This window comes from Chlamydotis macqueenii, chromosome 3, assembly GCF_036417535.1.
Source record: "Chlamydotis macqueenii isolate bChlMac1 chromosome 3, bChlMac1.mat, whole genome shotgun sequence".
In the NCBI taxonomy this organism is placed as follows: Eukaryota; Metazoa; Chordata; class Aves; order Otidiformes; family Otididae; genus Chlamydotis; species Chlamydotis macqueenii.
Window position 1 is genome coordinate 35,174,443 of NC_141558.1, and position 4,860 is coordinate 35,179,302.

The window sequence follows — 4,860 nt, forward strand, 5'->3', positions numbered from 1 at the left end:
TTTAACCGTGTGCTGTTTTGCTGAAAACTCCTCCCTCCCCAAGTCATTGCATTGACAGTTTCCTCTGAGCTACAACCTTCTTGCTTCACCTTTCAGTTCTATCTTTCGTTCTTTTTCCTCACTGGCTTTTTTTGCAGTCACCCTATTGCCTTTATGAAAGGTCTCCTTGGCACATGCCTACAATGTTATTGAACTTTGCATCCTTTCCTGTCACTGCGCTGTTTCTCCCCCTGTTCTTCCATCCACACACTCAGAAATCAATCAGCACTGATTACCCGCTACATCTACAGGGGGTTCAGAACTGCTGTTTTGAAAGAAAAATTGTGGAGGAATTCAGACTTCAAAGGGGGTCTCATTCTGTTCGATCAATTTGGACTGAGAAAGGTGGAGTAACTTACTGTTCTCTGAAATGAATGCTTCCACCAGTCGATAGCTGAATAACTGAGACCTTGCAGAACACATTTCTTTTCAAACTAGTAAAATGCTTACTTTGTCTCTTTGGAAAAAACTGAATGGTATCAACAAAAGCAAGGGAGGGAGGGCTGTTGTTATTTTAATTTTTGTTCTTGCTGGCAAATAAAACACTGGAGAAATCTAAAGGTTTGTGTTCACGATCTGGCATATTCAAATAATGCAGATGCTATCACAGAAAATTATTTAAATGCCTAATCAGCCTATAGCCACAAAATAATAAGATCTTAAGCCAAGGAATCTTTGGGGTCACATTGATTTATTTAACAGCTGATGCATTTCATATGATCACAGCAAGCAAACAGAATTGATTTAGAGACTCTATTTATGGAGATCAGCTCACCAGGAGTTGTAACTGTTCAGTCTCCTGAGAAGACTGTCTCACGCTGTATTACTAACGCGCAATGCAGAGTGACAAATTCCTGTGACTATTTACCCTGTTCGTGGCACTGACAGATCAGTACCACTATGCCTTTCTGGTAAACTTTATGGAATCATAGAATCATAGAATCATTTATGTTGGAAAAGACCTTTAAGATCATCAAGTCCAACCCTTAACCTAGCAATGCAAAGTCCACCACTAAACCATGTCCCTAAGCTCCACATCTAAACATCTTTAAATACCTCCAGGGATGGTGAACCCACCACCTCCCTGGGCAGCCTGTTCCAATGCTTGACAATCCTTTCAGTAAAGAATTTATTCCTGATATCCAATTTAAATCTCTCCTGTTTCTTTGCTCACTGTCAGTGGATCACAGAAGAGTTTCTTCTTGTGGGGAGTCCAGCTGGATCAGGAAAAATCAAAATGCAGGGGGTGAGGGAACTGAGGAAAGCAAAGTTTGAGAAGAATGAAAATTAAAGTCTGGAGGAGGTGAAATCAGAGCACTGGAGCATGGTGTTTTCAGCACATACGTAAATGCTTAGGAACTCACACATCATTAATAGGAAACGTATTTAAAAAGCAAAGCAAACTTCTAGCGCTTGGTTCTCTCAGATAATTTTGGAGGTTTCTCGAGAGTTTTGGAAATCAACTTGTCATTAAAACACATAAATCTGAAAAAAAAAAATTACAAACAATAGAAAAGTGTGCCTGGTATACTACTGTATTATATTGCCTTTGAAGCTCAGCCATAGGGGAGATATTGTAATAGGATGTGCTGCTTCTCTAGCTTGGGGAAAGGATAATGTAGGCTTGTTCTTGTCAGTTGTGTGCTACACTAGCAAATGTTATAACATCCAGTAGACGCATTTAAAAAACACATTCTTTGAATTGCAGTTTGCAAAAACAACAGTTGGTGGCACTTTGAAACAATTTTTATTTCTAAGTGTGCATTTGCTGATTGTAGGTGTGTAGAAGATTACATTAAAATATTAAATGACTAGTCTATAGTGATTCAAATTACAGTAATGACACAGAACTTATCAACCGTCTTCTGCACGGTGCACAGAGAGCTTGCTTAAACTGAACCTGAAGATCTGCATTTGTAAAAACAAGAGAAGGTGCTCAGGGAGATTAATTCTTCTTTAAAAATGTCAGAGAGAAATTACCAGAAGAGGCAGTAATGACAACGGGTGCAGGGGAACTCACTGTGTAGTTTACTTCAGCCCACAGAGACACTGAGTGCCGTGGCACGTTTCTGTGGACAGCTTGCCTTCAACGAGTTTGCATTTTGAAGGGATTTTTTTTTTTGTTATGGCATGGTATGTAACATGCATATAGATTTCTATTTTAACCAGCACCCATTAGGTAAATGGACATTTCCCAGGATTTGAATCCCCAAGAAATGTGAAGAAGAACAGGGAGAGACTACTATGGCCTTACCAGAAGAATCAAGCATTTATCCACGGTGTTTCTATCAATCAAGTGCAATTACACCACCTGCACAGAACTGCAGCATGTCTGATATCACAGAGGGTAACCTGGGCATTACTGGAGAAAACTGATAGTTTGAGAGATATTCTCTCTATGTTATCACACACCTTGTGTGGATACATGACATTTAAAGTGGTTGACAAGCAAAACCTCTTTCCTTAGAGATTATATATAAGCCTTTCTTCCACAGCCCTGTTTCTTTTGGGCCATTTCAACTCCAGAAGGGACACATCACCTCCTGGTCACAAAGAAAGCCCTGAATACCAGAATGACTTGCTGCATTAGCTGCAGCCTTTTGTTCAAAGGACTGGAAGACCAGACCACAGCTGGTGCTTTGCACTCTCTACAGCTTGGCCAAAGGAGTTTCAGTGCCTTCTGTTCCGTCTCTAATTCTTGCATATTGGAAATGAGAAGCCTCTGTCAACAGAGGATAATAAATCTGGAACCACTGCCGGGGTATACCCCTCCCTATCATCCTGCGGATCAGTTGCAAATTATTCCCATTTGCCCTTTTGGCCCTGAATATGTTCGTCTTGATGGTATAATCCATAAGTTATTCTTATTTAGCTTTCTAAATTACATGTTTTGCAGTTATTAATAGTTCTTTATACTGGCCAGTTTGGGTTCTGTGACAAAATTTTTCCCTCGGCTTCAGACAAACGTTACTTAATGCGTTTACAAATATGATCTTGCCTGGGAATATTTTGCTGCTTTCTCATTTGTCTCCACAGGGCTTTTTGCACTGAGAGGAGTGCTTGACATATCCAGCATGATAAGGCAAACCTCCTTATTGTGAGCAGTAATGCTGCCTGGCATTCTAGGTGTTTCATAATGTGCTGGTAGATTTGGTGTAACTGTGAGCTAAATACAGATTTGAAGTGTACTGGCTTTCATATACTTCCATGTACCTTAGCTTTTGTAATATTCTTGCTTCAGCTACATTCACATGATGCTTAGGCAGCCCAGCAATGCCTACAAGTTTCACAACTTAGTAACTTTCTGAATGCTTGATACCCCTGCACACCTCTCTTTGCAGAACAATACTTCTTTCAGTCTGAGAGTACAGCTCCTGCTTCAGTTTGAGATGATCTTTCAGGACTTTTCAAGACAGTTCTCTCCAGTGCCTAATGCAGCAACTTGTGTCTGCACCCACAAGTTGCTAATGTTGTTCTTTTGTATGCCTGACCTTGTGCTTGCAGAGGGCTGAGGAATCCTTTGTTTAGGCATTTGGTATACCTGCCCAGATGGCAAATCAATTTTCACACACTGATGCTTTCAGTTCAGGCGTGGATGCAGAAATACCTATTTCCTACCTGGCTTTTACCTTGCCTGCACGTAGACTTATGGCCCGCCCTTTGTACTGGCTGCCAGCCAAGGCAGTTGTTTCTGCCTCAGCAGGTACTATCCTTCACTACATTTCTGACCTGCAGACTTGATTGGTTTTATCATGCTACATATAATTCTTTTGATCCTGCTCTCTCTCTGAGCAGCTCTCTCCAACTGGGTACCTGCTCCCACTGTGGCTGGGAATGCTGTTGTTTCAGCTGGAAGCTTGGGGTTGCAACCTGGGACTTTCCAGCTCTGATCTATTCGGGTTTTTTTTTTTTGTTTTGCAGAGAACTGTCATTCTGGACTCACAGTCCTATTTGTAACTGTCATTACTCACAATTTCTGACCTGCCAACCACTCCTGTAGACTGTTTTTTAAAAATAATTTAGCCTGTTATTAATACCAGCTCTGAAGTGTTTGTTTGGAGTAGGTGTAAATCAGTGTCCCCTCCAGAGCTTTCTTGCAACTCTGGTTTGTGACCGAATTTCTTTCCCGAGCTCCCCCAGGTCAAGTTTTGCGAACCTCAGCAGTCCCCTGCTCCAACGGGTATCCCTTCTCGGAAGAGCATCAGGTGGACAACACTCCAAGTGAGCGAAATTATCTGATCTTTCTCACTGGTTTTTTGTACTCTCTGAGGAAGAGAGGCAATTCATTTTAGTGCCTCATCACTCCCTGAAAACCCCCAAGTCCCCTGTGCTGTCAACAAAGAGGCAGAGGTGTCTCTCTTTGGTGGATGAGAATGCCCTCTGTCATGTTGGAAAACCACAGCTCTCTTTCCACTGACTATAAAGATCCCTTTATAGGGAATATATGTCGTTATATTAAGTGGATTGGATCACTCTCACCCTCCTTTATTCCTTCTTTCTCTTTGTCCCTTCCCTTCCTCTTGTTACTTCCTCCCTAGGCCAGGTGCCAAAAATGCTGGCAAGGCAGTATCTCAGCTATCAGCTTAAATTGTCAATCTGGCTTCCACCTCTTTCCTTTCAGAGAGCAGTGTAATTGAAATTCCTCTTATTTTAGGCAGTTGTAGTATTTTAAACTCAGAACTATGTAAAGAATTGGCGATAACGCTGAACTGCTTAGCTGCGAAGGGGTGGTTACAGACCAAGTGAGGAAATGTTTGCATAAATCCTATGTAGGCAGATGCTTACCTAGAAGAAGCCGTCATTTCTGCCAAAATATTCAGA